Raw genomic sequence first — 17,228 nt, forward strand, 5'->3', positions numbered from 1 at the left:
GCACGCTGGAATGAATTCCCTCTGAGTGATTCATGCTGCTGACTGATAAGTATCATGCTGACTGATAAGTGATGCTGACTGATAAGTGACAAGTATCTCACCTCACACTTTATCATCAGTGTTGTACTCATGTCTCTGTGCCTACCTTGCCCAGCTCTATCCTCACCTGCTTGTTATTGCCTATGATAGCATCTGGGTGTGCATGTGTTGGTGTTAAAGTGTGCTACCTTGCTTCCGTGAGATACCCGTTGCAGCAGTGTCATAACAAATGTATGAGTTTTTGCAGGTTTAAACCAGACAGTGAAAAAATATGTTCTAAAGATAACTTTAGCACTCATACCCCTGCCCCTCACAAACAAGCACTCACTCATTCAAATTCTAACTCAGGTTAACCCATGCACCCTATAAGTGGCTAAGTCATGTGGCTCATAGTAATAACTAATAGCAATAGCACATACAAGTCCAAAAGAGATTGTTCAATCTGTTAAAACTTTCAGTATTTGTGTGTGTGTGACAGTGAGTGAGTGAGTGAGTGAGTGAGTGAGTGAGTGAGTGAGTGAGTGAGTGAGTGAGTGAGTGAGTGAGTGAGTGAGTGAGTGAGAGGGAGGGAGAGAGAGAGGAAAATAAAGATTTAGAGTGGGGTCAGATTGTAAGTAAAGCATTGCAGTGGGTTTGGCGCTCTCTCAGGCTTTCAGAGGTTGGTTGTTATAAACAGTAAACAGTAGAGGCTCTGGTGGCCCACCGACAGTAGCTGTGGAAGACTTAAATCAAACTGTGATTTTTTTCAGTAGTGCTGTTATAGACTGAGTCAGAACTAAACATGCCACACACACACACACACACACACGTTTCTCAGGGAAAGAAATAGCTGATCTGTCTTCATTTAGGGACCCAAATCCCCCAGAGCTTTACACCAGATGCTGTCCTCTCCTAACTATATATATATATTTTTCAAAGTGAAATAAAAATGGGAGACGTTAAGCCGTAGAGGACAATCCTTGCTTCTGTTAATTCCTGCTTCTGGTTTTATCATATTGGAAAGTTTGACTGGGGAGTTAGCACTTTGATCGCAGCAATTTTTCACCCTGTTGTTTTTCTTTTGCCTTTCATTTTTCACTTTTTTCTCTCTAAATGTGAGCTCACTGGTGAGCCCGTTGGGGGCTGCCGTGGAAAGGTAGCTTCTTCACATCGATCAGTGCTGATAAAATAATCACCACACTCAGATTGAGGGGAGCGATGAGTTAAACAACTCATCACTCTCCCTACTCAGAGGTCTTTCTGTGATTCAGGTCCATGACAGGGTTTTTATTTATAGAGGGAACTTAGTTAGCAAAAGGAAAAATGCCAGCAATGGAAACTTGTTTTCCCCTTTCCAGTTAGGCAGGCTAAAGGGGATTGGTTTGATCTTACATAGTACACTCATAACTCAAAGGGACTCAACATGGACTCAACACAGCAGTCACATATGAATCATACTTCAGTCCACTTTGACTCACACATGATAGGAATGACATCATTGGACTCCCAGCTCTGGGAATATACATATCTACAGTATGGCCTTGTGTCATCTAGATATCAGTGCTTTATTACTGTAGTACTGCCAAGGCTTCTGAACTGTGTGCAGTAACAATTTATTTATGCCTACTATGTGATCTGTGATGTGGATGCACTACAGGTGTCCCTCTTGGCAGAGGCTCCAGGTCTCTGTATGATCAGGACCTGTCCTCACACCCTGTATAGTGCCGTTGCTGCTGACTCTACTGACCTGCGTGTCCTGCCTCAACCCACAATACAGTGTGCTGCCTTGGCTGCTCTCTCACTGCGTTTTATGGCCTCACTTCAAAGGTCCCTGCTGCAGCCCTGCCAGAGAGCGCCACATAACTCAGCCAACATAAAAGTATGGCCGACCATAAATTTTTACGGATAAAAAAAACCTAAGTAAACACAATGGGCTCCTAATAAGCAAACTAACAGAGAAACAATGCCACCGCCTCTGCCCATGTTAATTTGGAACCAGCCAAGTCAGCTGTTGACGGTTTCGCTTTAATATCTGTAAATGTATTGTCATTATGTACCCAATCCATAATTCCTCCTACCTACAGCGGTGCAGAGGTATTGGGTTTTCAGGAATGTGCAAGGGAGGCCAAGGAATTTTTTGGCGATGTGATTTTATTTTCAGGGTTCACTTTGATGTGGATGGATGTATTCTCCATTCTCTCCCTTAACGAGAAAATCAGAAGCATACATGCCAGCACAAAGGTCAACTGGGAAAAGTGTACTTTTATGGAGAAGTTTTGGTTTACACAGCCATTTTGATGTGATAGTTGTATCTAAGTTTAAGAGCAGAGTTTGGAAGGAATAATCTTTATGCTCTCCTTGCCTTTTTATCAGAGCTATGAATATCCACTCTCTCTATCCTCTCTCAGATACCACTGCATCCATAGCTGCACCTCATCAACCCCATTGGCCCTGCCATATTACTGTAGCCACCCTTCTCTTGTTCCCTCTATGAAAGTCTGCTGTCAGTGCAGGAAAAACTTGGGGTATAGAATTTGCCTCTAAATGTTTGCTTCATAGCTAATAGTGGTTGAGGTCAGACGTGGGCTAGGGAAAGCTGATCCTAGACCAGCGCTCAGGGCCAGGGGCAACGTCTCCCCAGAGTATTGGGGAAGCACCTGCTCTCCCCGGGCCTATGATTTAACCATAACACAGAGCTTCTGTAGCTCTGACTTCAGAAAGGTTTCTATTACACAGGAAAAGGGGGAAGCATTGTTTTCTGAGCTGTGAGCTGTCACAGTTTGCACTCATGCCAACTTCCAACTGTATTTTGGGAAAATAAAGGGTGAAATTTACCACAGCATTTTGCACGGCACAGGCTCCTCTCTGGGTTGATTTTGGATGGGGGAGGCCCTCTGGAATGGAGCTTCCCTCTTTGTTTTGAAGGACCTGTCATGGAGAATGACTGGGAAGCAAAAATGTTGAGGGGCATGAAATAGAGAGAGAAATTCAGAGAGAAAGTGATGCAACACACAGTTCTGTATAATGACTCATTTGAACTCCCCAACAAATTAGAATGACCCTTGTAATATTTTGGTTGTGTCTGAGACCATATTGAATTTATATTATATTCAAACAGATAAGCCCCGACCGAGTCATTGGAATCATTGTTGTTTATCTGACTGGCTGAATAGGGAGAGATACAGGAGGAAATGTGAAATCTGACTCCTGATCTAATCTCCCCCTTTCCCCTCTACCCCACCCCAAAACATTCTGTTCCCACGTCATTCAATTTTGATGTCCCATCCCAAGGGCTCTAAGTGCCACATCCCGGCCCTTCCTCTCACCTTGCTTTGAAATCAGACGCGGGAAGAAAATATGAAGTTATTTGTTATTCTCCCCCCCCCCCCCAAAATAATTGATCAAAATAAATGTCATGGTGGTGTTATGCAAATGTGCCACATCCCCTGCTTAACAGGGTAGCCTTACTTTTTGTGCCTCTGTCTTGAGATGCTTAACCCTGGCTAAACTCAATGCACAAGCTACTGTTCGACTGTTTATGGCTCTTTAAAAAGTCATAGTCTATCTAAAGCCCTGTTGGCACCATGGTCCATGCACCCTTGAGACACTGACCGTGTGTGTCTTTGAAGTAGCACCATGGTAGAGTACTTGAAACCTCAGGTAAAATGGCCATGAGTCTCAGCTTTGACTATCGCTTTCATTCCGTGTCAGCTCACCTGCCACTGGCAATTTCCAAAATGACACTGTAGGGCTATTGCTAACCAATGTCCACTCTAGCATCCCCACCCAGCTTCTATTCCTGTCGCCACCGAGCACCAGATGATGCTGGGAATCTGCCAGCCGGAATATAAAAAGGGCCAGAAGATGATGGTGCCCCCACCAACAGGAGTGACTTGATTTCAGAGAGAGAGAGAGAGAGAGTGGTGGTATGGGGGCCAAGGGGCAATGGGGATTCTCAACTTGGAGTCTTGAGTTACAGGTTCACATGCAACACTGAATGGGTTTCACTGACAGGTGACAGGGATTTCCCCAGAGACAGAGGCAGAATTCCAAACACTTGGGCCTGAAGAACACAAGAAGCGGCCGTGATGGAGAGAGAATAGTTGGGCGACCAGGTTTTAAGGTGAAGGGTCATAAATCTCACTTATCAACACAGTAGTGACATATGAGGTCCTTGGAGACAGCCCCCCCCCCCTACACACTCTAAACCCCCTGATATCATTTTAGCTGTGCAGCCTGGGACTGGGTTTGGCACGTTCTCTGGCAGTGGAAAGTTCAATGGTGAAGGGTCAGAGGTCTTGTTAGTGATAGGGTGGATAGTAGTGAGTAGAGTTGCAATCGAGTTGCAATATTGAGATGAAAACGGGAGGAAACCTCACGGTGCAATATGAACTTTCTCTTTTTAGATGCAGTCAGAAACCCAAGTTTTATTATGTTTGTTTATAAAGAAATGCCAAGAAATAATGTTATGTTCAACATACAGTTGAAGTTGGAAGTTTACATACAACTCAGCCAAATACATTTAAACTCAGTTTTTCACAATTCCTGACATTTAATCCTAGTAAACATTCCCTGTTTTAGGTCAGATAGGATCACCACTTTATTTCAAGAATGTGAAATGTCAGAATAATAGTAGAGAGTATTATTTATTTTAGCTTTTATTTCTTTCATCACACTCCCAGTGGGTCAGAAGTTTATATACACTCAATTAGTATTTGGTAGCATTGCCTTCAAATTGTTTAACTTGGGTCACACGTGTCGGGTGTGATTTGTTTGATCGTAGCTAGCTACATAGCTAGCTACATAGCCGTCTGTGTATAAAAGATAATTGTGTAGTCTAGAGCGATTTTCTAGGTTAGCTAGCCAGCTATTGTCTTTCTTTTAACGCAACGTAACGTAATCAACTGCTAGCTAGCCAGCTTGATTAGTGTAGTGTCAACAACGCAGCCACTGCCAGCTAGCCTACAAAGTCAACAACGCAGCCACTGCCAGCTAGCCTACTTCAGCAGTACTGTATCATTTGAATCATTTTAGTCAATAAGATTCTTGCTACGTAAGCTTAACTTTCTGAACATTCGAGACGTGTAGTCCACTTGTCATTCCAATCTCCTTGCATTAGCGTAGCCTCTTCTGTAGCTTGTCAACTATGTGTCTGTCTATCCCTGTTCTCTCCTCTCTGCACAGACCATACAAACGCTCCACACCGCGTGGCCGCTGCCACCCTAATCTGGTGGTCCCAGTGCGCACGACCCATGTGGAGTTCCAGGTCTCCGGTAGCCTCTGGAACTGCCGATCTGCGGCCAACAAGGCAGAGTTCATCTCAGCCTATGCCTCCCTCCAGTCCCTCGACTTCTTGGCACTGACAGAAACATGGATCACCACAGATAACACTGCTACTCCTACTGCTCTCTCTTCGTCCGCCCACGTGTTCTCACACACCCCGAGAGCTTCTGGTCAGCGGGGTGGTGGCATCGGGATCCTTATCTCTCCCAAGTGGTCATTCTCTCTTTCTCCCCTTACCCATCTGTCTATCGCCTCCTTTGAATTTCATGCTGTCACAGTTACCAGCCCTTTCAAGCTTAACATCCTTATCATTTATCGCCCTCCAGGTTCCCTCGGAGAGTTCATCAATGAGCTTGATGCCTTGATAAGCTCCTTTCCTGAGGACGGCTCACCTCTCACAGTTCTGGGCGACTTTAACCTCCCCACGTCTACCTTTGACTCATTCCTCTCTGCCTCCTTCTTTCCACTCCTCTCCTCTTTTGACCTCACCCTCTCACCTTCCCCCCCTACTCACAAGGCAGGCAATACGCTCGACCTCATTTACATTTACATTTACATTTAAGTCATTTAGCAGACGCTCTTATCCAGAGCGACTTACAAATTGGTACATCTTTACTAGATGCTGTTCTTCCACTAACCTCATTGCAACTCCCCTCCAAGTCTCCGACCACTACCTTGTATCCTTTTTCCTCTCGCTCTCATCCAACACTTCCCACACTGCCCCTACTCGGATGGTATCGCGCCGTCCCAACCTTCGCTCTCTCTCCCCCGCTACTCTCTCCTCTTCCATCCTATCATCTCTTCCCTCTGCTCAAACCTTCTCCAACCTATCTCCTGATTCTGCCTCCTCAACCCTCCTCTCCTCCCTTTCTGCATCCTTTGACTCTCTATGTCCCCTATCTTCCAGGCCTGCTCGGTCCTCCCCTCCCGCTCCGTGGCTTGACGACTCATTGCGAGCTCACAGAACAGGGCTCCGGGCAGCCGAGCGGAAATGGAGGAAAACTCGCCTCCCTGCGGACCTGGCATCCTTTCACTCCCTCCTCTCTACATTTTCCTCCTCTGTCTCTGCTGCTAAAGCCACTTTCTACCACTCTAAATTCCAAGCATCTGCCTCTAACCCTAGGAAGCTCTTTGCCACCTTCTCCTCCCTCCTGAATCCCCCCTCCTCCCTCTCTGCAGATGACTTCGTCAACCATTTTGAAAAGAAGGTCGACGACATCCGATCCTCGTTTGCTAAGTCAAACGACACCGCTGGTTCTGCTCACACTGCCCTACCCTGTGCTCTGACCTCTTTCTCCCCTCTCTCTCCAGATGAAATCTCACGTCTTGTGACGGCCGGCCGCCCAACAACCTGCCCGCTTGACCCTATCCCCTCCTCTCTTCTCCAGACCATTTCCGGAGACCTTCTCCCTTACCTCACCTCGCTCATCAACTTATCCCTGACCGCTGGCTACGTCCCTTCCGTCTTCAAGAGAGCGAGAGTTGCACCCCTTCTGAAAAAACCTACACTCGATCCCTCCGATGTTAACAACTACAGACCAGTATCCCTTCTTTCTTTTCTCTCCAAAACTCTTGAACGTGCCGTCCTTGGTCAGCTCTCCCGCTATCTCTCTCAGAATGACCTTCTTGATCCAAATCAGTCAGGTTTCAAGACTAGTCATTCAACTGAGACTGCTCTCCTCTGTATCACGGAGGCGCTCCGCACTGCTAAAGCTAACTCTCTCTCCTCTGCTCTCATCCTTCTAGATCTATCGGCTGCCTTCGATACTGTGAACCATCAGATCCTCCTCTCCACCCTCTCCGAGTTGGGCATCTCCGGCGCGGCCCACGCTTGGTTGCGTCCTACCTGACAGGTCGCTCCTACCAGGTGGCGTGGCGAGAATCTGTGTCCTCACCACGCGCTCTCACCACTGGTGTCCCCAGGGCTCTGTTCTAGGCCCTCTCCTATTCTCGCTATACACCAAGTCACTTGGCTCTGTCATAACCTCACATGGTCTCTCCTATCATTGCTATGCAGACGACACACAACTAATCTTCTCCTTTCCCCCTTCTGATGACCAGGTGGCGAATCGCATCTCTGCATGTCTGGCAGACATATCAGTGTGGATGACGGATCACCACCTCAAGCTGAACCTCGGCAAGACGGAGCTGCTCTTCCTCCCGGGGAAGGACTGCCCGTTCCATGATCTCGCCATCACGGTTGACAACTCCATTGTGTCCTCCTCCCAGAGCGCCAAGAACCTTGGTGTGATCCTGGACAACACCCTGTCGTTCTCAACCAACATCAAGGCGGTGGCCCGTTCCTGTAGGTTCATGCTCTACAACATCCGCAGAGTACGACCCTGCCTCACACAGGAAGCGGCGCAGGTCCTAATCCAGGCACTTGTCATCTCCCGTCTGGATTACTGCAACTCGCTGTTGGCTGGGCTCCCTGCCTGTGCCATTAAACCCCTTCAACTCATCCAGAACGCCGCAGCCCGTCTGGTGTTCAACCTTCCCAAGTTCTCTCACGTCACCCCGCTCCTCCGTTCTCTCCACTGGCTTCCAGTTGAAGCTCGCATCCGCTACAAGACCATGGTGCTTGCCTACGGAGCTGTGAGGGGAACGGCACCTCAGTACCTCCAGGCTCTGATCAGGCCCTACACCCAAACAAGGGCACTGCGTTCATCCACCTCTGGCCTGCTCGCCTCCCTACCACTGAGGAAGTACAGCTCCCGCTCAGCCCAGTCAAAACTGTTCGCTGCTCTGGCCCCCCAATGGTGGAACAAACTCCCTCACGACGCCAGGACAGCGGAGTCAATCACCACCTTCCGGAGACACCTGAAACCCCACCTCTTTAAGGAATACCTAGGATAGGATAAGTATCCCCCCCCCTTTAAGATTTAGATGCACTATTGTAAAGTGACTGTTCCACTGGATGTCATAAGGTGAATGCACCAATTTGTAAGTCGCTCTGGATAAGAGCGTCTGCTAAATGACTTAAATGTAAATGTAAACTAGACTTGTGGAGGTATACAGGTTTTTTATTCTGAAGTCTTGGCTGATTTCTTTATATTTTCACATGATGTCAATCAAAGAGGCACTGAGTTTGACGATAGGCCTTTAAATACATCCACAGGTACACTTCCAATTGACTCAAATGATGTCAATTAGCCTATCTGAAGCTTCTAAAGCCATGACATAATTTTCTGGAATTTTCCAAGCTGTTTTATGGCACAGTCAACTTAGTGTATGTAAACGTTTGACCCCCTGGAATTGTGATACAGTGAATTTTTAGTGAAATAATCTGTCTGTATACAATTGTTGGAAAAATTACTTGTGTCTTGCACAAAGTAGATGTCCTAACCGACTTGCCAAAACAATAGTTTGTTAACGAGAAATTTGTGGAGTGGTTGAAAAACAAGTTTTCATGACTCCAACCTAAGTGTATGTAAACTTCCGACTTCAACCGTATCTTATCATGTATGTGTATCCCCCGGTGATGTAAGGACTAGGTTTAATAATGATCTGCAACACTTGTGAGTAACAGAGCTGCCGAATATTATAAACACAATTAAAGTTGTTTGCTACTATAGCAACTACCCGTGCCATAGCAACCTGGAAGAATCCCACAAATGCAATTTGGGTGTGTTTCAGAGAGGAGAATTTCAGAAGTTCATGGTAAACATGTGCTATGTAACAGTTTCTGTGTGTGTGGGTGGGTGTTTGTGTGTACCAATTTGTAAGTCGCTCTGGATAAGAGCGTCTGCTAAATGACTTAAATGTAAATGTAAATGTAATGTACACGTTTTTACTATACTTGTGAGTGCCAGAAGTCCTCACAATAATATTAAACCAACTTGTAAAAGGTTATTTTAGGCTTAGGGGTTAGGTTTCGAGTTAGAAGTCGGATTAGGGGTTAGTGGTTAGGTGTTGGGTTAGAAGTTAGGGTTAGGGGTGAAGGTTAGGGTAAGGTTTCAGGTTAAGATTAAGGTTGGGTTAGGGGTTAGGGAAAGTAGGATTTTTAATGGGAATCAATTGTTGGTCCCCAAAAAGTGAAGGTTACAGCGGGTAATGTTACAGGTTGAGGTGATAATAACGGTAAAGGTTGGAATGTTATTGCTGAGAATGTCACATGAGTCAGGTGCATGGGGGAGGAAATGTGATGGCTGTAAATGTAGCAAAACAGGGGACAACAGCAGTTACAGGTGAGAATCAATTAGTCATTCATTGTTTGGTAGGTACACAAGTTGTATCGTCAAACATATTCTAGTTGTTTAGCAAAATACATTATAGTTGTATAGTCAAAGATGTCATAGTTGTATAGTCAAATACAGGTAACTGCCAAAATAATGGAAACATCAATATAAAAAGTGACTTAATAGGGTGTTGGGCCATCACGAGCCAGAACAGCAGCTTCAATGCATCTTGGCATAGATTCTAAAAGTGTTTGGAACATTGTTGGAGGAATGTGAGACCATTCTTCCACAAGAAATTCCAGGAATTTGGTGTTTTGTTGATGGTGATGGAAAACACTATCTCAGGAGCAGCTCCAGAATCTTTTAGAAGTGTTAATTTGATTTTAGATCTAGTATGTGAGACGGCCATGGCATATGGTTTACATTGTTTTCATGCTCTACAAACCATTGTTTAGTAAAATATGTTATAGTTGTATAATTATAGATGTTATACAGTTTCACACACGCACGCACACACACACCCTTTCACATTTACATGGGACAGTGACAAATGGTGACTCTTGAATACTGTCACCAATGACCAGGAAGCAGGACGTTTGAGTGGCGATACAGTGCTTCTGTGTTTTGTACATTTTACACTTATGAGTGTTTAGTGCTATTCCATACAGTGTTGGCAGGCTACTTGGCTAGCTCGGTTAACTAGCCCTCACCGGAAAAGCTTATTTCGTGTTGCGGTTGGCTCTTGTAGCCGGGACTGCTGTTTCTGACCCAAGTATAAGGATGTTGGATTCCTCTGATTTGGAGTAGCCATGAAATATGAGACCTGTGAAATGTTCACCGGAGTAAAAGAGTGTCCTGACTTTTTACACTTGTAAATAGGGTAAGCAACTTGTTGCCTCAAAATACCAGATCATTGAACTACTAGAGGAGAACAGGATCTTAAAAGAATGTCTTGCTTTGGCTAAGGAGACGCTAAGATTGCATGCTGTTTTTGATGCGACAATTGTAAATGACCGAGGAGATAACCCAGGGTACTCTACGAGATTGGGCTCCTCTGCAGAAGCCACTGAAGATCCTACCTTGGACCACGTTTCCCATAATAACACATTGTTTTCTGGATCTGGTCCTGGGTTACAGAGCCGGCCAGCCCCTGGATCAGCCCCCATAGCACGTCCCACAGGCTCGCAGTGACCCACTCGTCATCCTCCAGTGGTGGTTGCTATATGGAGCTCCATAGTTAGAGATGTGGTGGTCATGAATGCTAGGACCTTCTGCTTCCCTGGAGCCCCTGTTACCACCAAGTCCCTGGAGCTATGGAGATGCACCCGAATGCTCACAGTCGTCATTCATGTTGATTCAAACGTCATCCATCCTCCTAAATTGGAGCAATTAAAAGATGACTTCAGAGGGCTGGCTCATAGGCAGGCTAAAGGAGACAGGCAAGCGGGTTCTCATTTCCGTTCCTCTACCAACAATAGAATGCTTTAGTTACCTCCTCTAGCTACACTACTGGCTTAAATCCTACTGTTCCTCAATGAATTTGGGGTACATTGAAAATGTTTACCACTTTTGGGAGAGGTGCCAGTTTTACAAGAGGGATGGCTTGCATCCAAATATGAAAGGGGCAAAAGTTGTATGGTGTATGCTATTGCCCCCACAGCTAACCAGGCTCTGTCAGAGTTTCAATCTGCCACTATTTCCCTGCAGAAAGCCTTTGTTGAACTGAAATGAGTACTTAATGCAGGTAAAACCAAGTATGTTATTTTCCAAATCACTTAAAATGCATCTGATAATTTTTGTATATATACTTTTGATGGTCTGGATTGACAAAAAACAATGTTTCAAAAACCTTGTTGATCAGTTAGTTAGTTAATAAGAAATTAAGAAATAAAATAGGCTTCTTCCATAGGAACAGGTCCTGTCTTTCATTAAATAGCAGCAAAAAAAAAATTCATTGAGCATTCAATCTGGTTATTAACTATGGCAATATTTTAGCCACACCCGTTGTTGGCAGGTGTATAAAACCGAGCACACAGCCATGCAATCTCCATAGACAAACATTGGCAGTAGAAGGGCCTTATTGAAGAGCTCAGTGAATTTCAATGTGGCACTGTCATAGGATGCCACCTTTCCAACAAGTCAATTCGCCACATTTCTGCCCTACTAGAGCTCCCCGGTCTACTGTAAGTGCTGTTATTGTGACATGGAAACGTCACAATAACACTTCAGCCGCGAAGTAATAGAACACACAAGCTCACTGAATGGGACTGCCAAGTGCTGAAGCACGTAATGCACAAATATAGTCTGGTTCTCAGTTGCAACACTCACTCCCGAGTTCAAAACTGCCTCTGGAGGCAACGTCTGCACAATAACTGTTTGTCGGGAGCTTCATGAAATGGGCTTCCATGGCCGAGCAGCCAAGCATCGGCTGGAGTGGTGTAAAGCTCGTCACCGTTGGACCCTGGAACAATGGAAATGCGTTCTCTGGAGTGTTGAATCATGCTTCAACATCTGGCAGTCCGAAGGAAAAGTCTCAGTTTGTCGGATGCCAGGAGAACCTTCCCGAATGTATAGTGCCAACTGTAAAGTTTGGTGGAGTAGGAATAATGGTCTGGGACAGTTTTTCATTGTTCTGGCTAGGCTCCTAAGTTCCAGTGAAGGGAAATCTTAACGCTACAGCATACAATGACATTCTAGACAATCTTGCGCTTCCAACTTTGTGGAAACAATTTGGGGAAGGCCCTTTCCTGGTTCTGTCATGTATTGTCATATATTGTCATGTCTTGTCCCTGTGCTTTCTCTTCTATTCGTTTCCCCCTGCTGGTCTTATTAGGTTCTTTCCCTCTCTCTATCCCTCTCTCTCTCTATCGTTCCGTTCCTGCTCCCAGCTGTTCCTCATTCTCCTAACTACCTCGTTTACTCTTTCACACCTGTCCCCTATTTTGCCCTCTGATTAAGTCCCTATTTCTCTCTCTGTTTCTGCTTCTGTCCTTGTCGGATTCTTGTTTGCTGTTCGCTGTGTACTTGTTCCGTCCTGTCGTGTTTTGCCTATCTTCAGATGCTGCGTGTGAGCAGGTGTCTCTGTCAGCTACGACCCGCGCCTACCCAAAGTGACCTGCAGTCTCCAGCCCCACACGTGGATTTCTGTTATCCCCGTTTGGACATTTCCTGTTAAGGATTCAGGATTATGTTATTTTCTGTTTGGACTTAAATAAACTCTGTTTCTGTTAAGTCACTTTTGGGTCCTCACTCACCTGCATAACAGGTTCAGCATTATAATGCCCACATGCACAAAGTGAGGTCTATAAAGAAATGGTTGGTCAAGATCGGTGTGGAAGAAAAAATAAATAAACAAACACGTTTGGTGTTCGCCAAAAGGCATGTGAGAGACTCCCATAAACATATGGAAGAAGGTACTCTGGTCAGATGAGACTAAAATTTTTAGTTTTAATTTTTAGAGTTTTTTGGCCATGAAGGAAAAAGTTATATCTGGCGCAAACCCAACACCTCTCACCCCGAGAACACCACCATTTTCATCAGCAGGGACTGGAAAACTGGTCAGAATTGAAGGAATGATGGATGGTGCTAAATACAGGGAAATTCTTGAGGGAAACCTGTTTCAGTCTTCCAGAGATTTGAGACTGGGACGGAGGTTCACCTTCCAGCAGGACAATGACCCTAAGCATACTGCTAAAGCAACACTCGAGTGGTTTAAGGGAGAACATTTAAATGTCTTGGAATGGCTTAGTCATCCAATTGAGAATCTGTGGTATGACTTAAAGATTGATGTACACCAGCGGAACACATCCAACTTGAAGGAGCTGGGGCAGTTTTGCCTTGAAGAATTGGCAAAAATTCCAGTGGCTAGATGTGCCAAGCTTATAGAGACATACCCCAAGAGACAGCTGTAGTTGCTGCAAAAGGTGGCTTTACAAAGTATTGACTTTGGAGGGGGGTGAATAGTTATGCACGTTCAGGTGCCTCACACAGGAAGCGGCGCAGGTCCTAATCCAGGCACTTGTCATCTCCCGTCTGGATTACTGCAACTCGCTGTTGGCTGGGCTCCCTGCCTGTGCCATTAAACCCCTTCAACTCATCCAGAACGCCGCAGCCCGTCTGGTGTTCAACCTTCCCAAGTTCTCTCACGTCACCCCGCTCCTCCGTTCTCTCCACTGGCTTCCAGTTGAAGCTCGCATCCGCTACAAGACCATGGTGCTTGCCTACGGAGCTGTGAGGGGAACGGCACCTCAGTACCTCAGTACCTCCAGACTCTGATCAGGCCCTACACCCAAACAAGGGCACTGCGTTCATCCACCTCTGGCCTGCTCGCCTCCCTACCACTGAGGAAGTACAGCTCCCGCTCAGCCCAGTCAAAACTGTTCGCTGCCCTAGCCCCCCAATGGTGGAACAAACTCCCTCACAACGCCAGGACAGCGGAGTCAATCACCACCTTCCGGAGACACCTGAAACCCCCTCCCTCTCACCCCCCCCCCCCCTTAAGATTTAGATGCACTATTGTAAAGTGACTGTTCCACTGGATGTCATAAGGTGAATGCACCAATTTGTAAGTCAATTTGTAAGTCGCTCTGGATAAGAGCGTCTGCTAAATGACTTAAATGTAAATGTAATGTAAATGGTTCAGTTTTTGTGTCATATTTCTTGTTTGTTTCACAATAAAAAATATTTTGCATCTTCAAAGTGGTAGGTAGGTATGTTGTGTAAATCAAACGATACAAAGGGGGATGAATACATTCGCAAGCCAATATAGTGGAAAGCCTTCTCAGAAGAGTGGAGGCTGTTATAGCAGCAAAGGGGGGACCAACTCCAAATTAATGCCCATGATTTTGGAATGAGATGAGACCGTAGTCTCAGCTTGACTCCCTGCTTAAATAAAGGTTAAATAAATACTAAAATAGTAAAATATGTTAGTTGTATAGTCAAAGATGTTATAGTTGTATAGTAAAAAATATTGTAGTACAGAAAGACCCTTCAACTACAGTTGTGGAAAAAAGTTTTGAGAATGACAAAAATTAATTTTCACAAAGTTTGCTGCTTCAGTGTCTTCAGATATTTTTTGTCAGATGTTACTATGGAATACTGAAGAATAATTACAAGCATTTCATAAGTGTCAAAGGCTTTTATTGACAATACATGAAGTTGATGCAAGGAGTCAATATTTGCAGTGTTGACCCTTCTTTTTCAAAGCCTCTGCAATCCGCCCTGGCATGCTGTCAATTAACTTCTGGGCCACATCCTGACTGATGGCAGCCCATTCTTGCAGTTTGCTTGGAGTTTGTCAGAATTTGTGGCTTTTTGTTTGTCCACCCGCCTCTTAAGGATTGACCTCAAGATCTCAATGGGATTAAGGTCTGGGGAGTTTCCTGGCCATGGACCCAAAATATCTATGTTTTGTTCCCCGAGCCACTTAGATTTGCCTTACGGAAAGGTGCTCCATCATGTAACTCTGTGTTGTCTGTTCACACTGCTATGCTTTATCTGGGCCAGGTCATAGTTGCAAATGAGAACTTGTTCTCCACTAGCCTACCTGGTTAAATAAAAGGTGAAAAAAAAATATTTATATATATATATGTTGGAAAAAGCATTGTTTGTCACCAAACTGTTCTTAGATGGTTGGGAGAAGTTGCTCTCGGAGGATGTGTTGATACCATTCTTTATTCATGGCTGTGTTCTTCGGCAAAATTGTAAGTGAGCCAACTCCCTTGGCTGAGAAGCAACCCCACACATGAATGGTCTCAGGATGCTTTACGATTGGCATGACATAGGACTGATGGCAGCGCTCACCTTGTCTTCTCCGGACAAGCTTTTTTCCGGATGCCCCAAACAATCAGAAAGGGGATTCATCAGAGAAAATGACTTCACCCCAGTCCTCAGCAGTCCAATTCCTGTAACTTTTGCAGAATATCTGTCTGTCCCTGATGTTTTTCCTAGAGAGAAGTGGCTTCTTTGCTGCCGTTCTTGACACCAGGCCATCCTCCAGAAGTCTTCGCCTCACTGTGCGTGCAGATGCACTCACACCTGCCTGATGCCATTCCTGAGCAAGCTCTGTACTGGTGGTGCCCCGATCCCGCAGCTGAATCAACTTTAGGAGAAGGTCCTGGCGCTTGCTGGACTTTCTTGGGTGCCCTGAAGCCTTCTTCACAACAATTGAACCGCTCTCCTTGAAGTTCTTGATGATCCGATAATTCGTTGATTTAGGTGCAATCTTACTAGCAGCAATATCCTTGCCTGCGAAGCCCTTTTTTGTGCAAAGCAATGAGGATGGCATGTCTTTCCTTGCTAGTAACCATGGTTGACAGAGGAAGAACAATGATCCCAAGCATCACCCTACTTTTGAAGCTTCCAGTCTAATATTCGAACTCAATCAGCATGACAGAGTGATTTCCAGCCTTGTCCTCGTCAACACCCACACCTGTGTTAATGAGAGAATCACTGACATGATGTCAGCTGGTCCTTTTGTGGCAGAGCTGAAATGCAGTGGAAATGTTTTTGGGGGATTCAGTTCATTTGCATGGCAAAGAGGGACTTTGCAATTAATTGCAATTCATCTGATCACTCTTCATAACATTCTGGAGTATATGCAAATTGCCATCTTACAAACTGAGGCAGCAGACTTTGAAAATTCATATTTGTGTAATTCTCAAAACTTTTGGCCATGTACTGTCTATTGCAGGAACTGGAAACCTGATACAGATATTGACTAAATCACTGGGGTTTACATGGTTGGAAATCTCATAGATATTTTAATGATTTATGGTGCTACTCTCTGGCTGACAAACAACACCATGCTTTTGCTTCTTCTTATATGATATAAACATGATTTGGCCCAGTAAGACAAACATTATGCTAGTAATTTATAATCCTGTGTGAACAAGGCCCTGCCTTGGACTTCAGCTCAGTTATTTTCCATCTTTTCAGGAATCGTACAAAGTGTAAAAGATATTCCGGCCGTGTGGAAAATGTGTGCCATATAAGTGAAGGAACAGACATGGGTCCCATTCCAGAGGCGTATAACATGATCCTCAGAGGTGGGGCAAGGGGGTCTGGGGTGGGGGTGGTTCAATGGGGTCCCCACGCAATGTCGACAATATGATGCATATACAGTACAGTACCATACATACATACCATACATACAGTTGTAGCCTATGTGATGGTCTGCTATTGGACTGATTTATTGTGTTTGTCACTATGTCCTACAGTCTCACAGTGTTCCCTGTATTTGAATACCCTGTAACCCCGCACATTGACTCGGTACCGGTACACCGTGTATATAGCCTCTGTTATGCAGGTGAATGAGGACCCAAAAGCGACTTGGCGAAAACAGAGTCTTTAATCCAGTAAAGTAAATCTACAATCATAAAGCATAATTCCACTCGTAATGACGAGAACAGACTGGAGACTCGATCATAACTGCAGGTTGCCTCGGGAAGGCACGTGAACGTAGCAGACTCAGACACCTGCTCACCACGCAGCATCTGAGGGAAACACGACACGACAGGGCGATACACAGACACAGCACGGTGAACAAAAGACAAGGATCCGACAGGACAGGAACGGAAAACAAGGGAAGAAATAGGGACTCTAATCAGGGGAAAAGATAGGGAACAGGTGTGGGAAGACTAAATGATTGATTAGGGGAATAGGAACAGCTGGGAGCAGGAACGGAACGATAGAGAGAAGAGAGAGAGGAAGGGAGAGAGAAAAAGGGGAACGAACCTAAAAAGACCAGCA

This window comes from Oncorhynchus gorbuscha, linkage group LG19, assembly GCF_021184085.1.
Source record: "Oncorhynchus gorbuscha isolate QuinsamMale2020 ecotype Even-year linkage group LG19, OgorEven_v1.0, whole genome shotgun sequence".
In the NCBI taxonomy this organism is placed as follows: domain Eukaryota; kingdom Metazoa; phylum Chordata; class Actinopteri; order Salmoniformes; family Salmonidae; genus Oncorhynchus; species Oncorhynchus gorbuscha.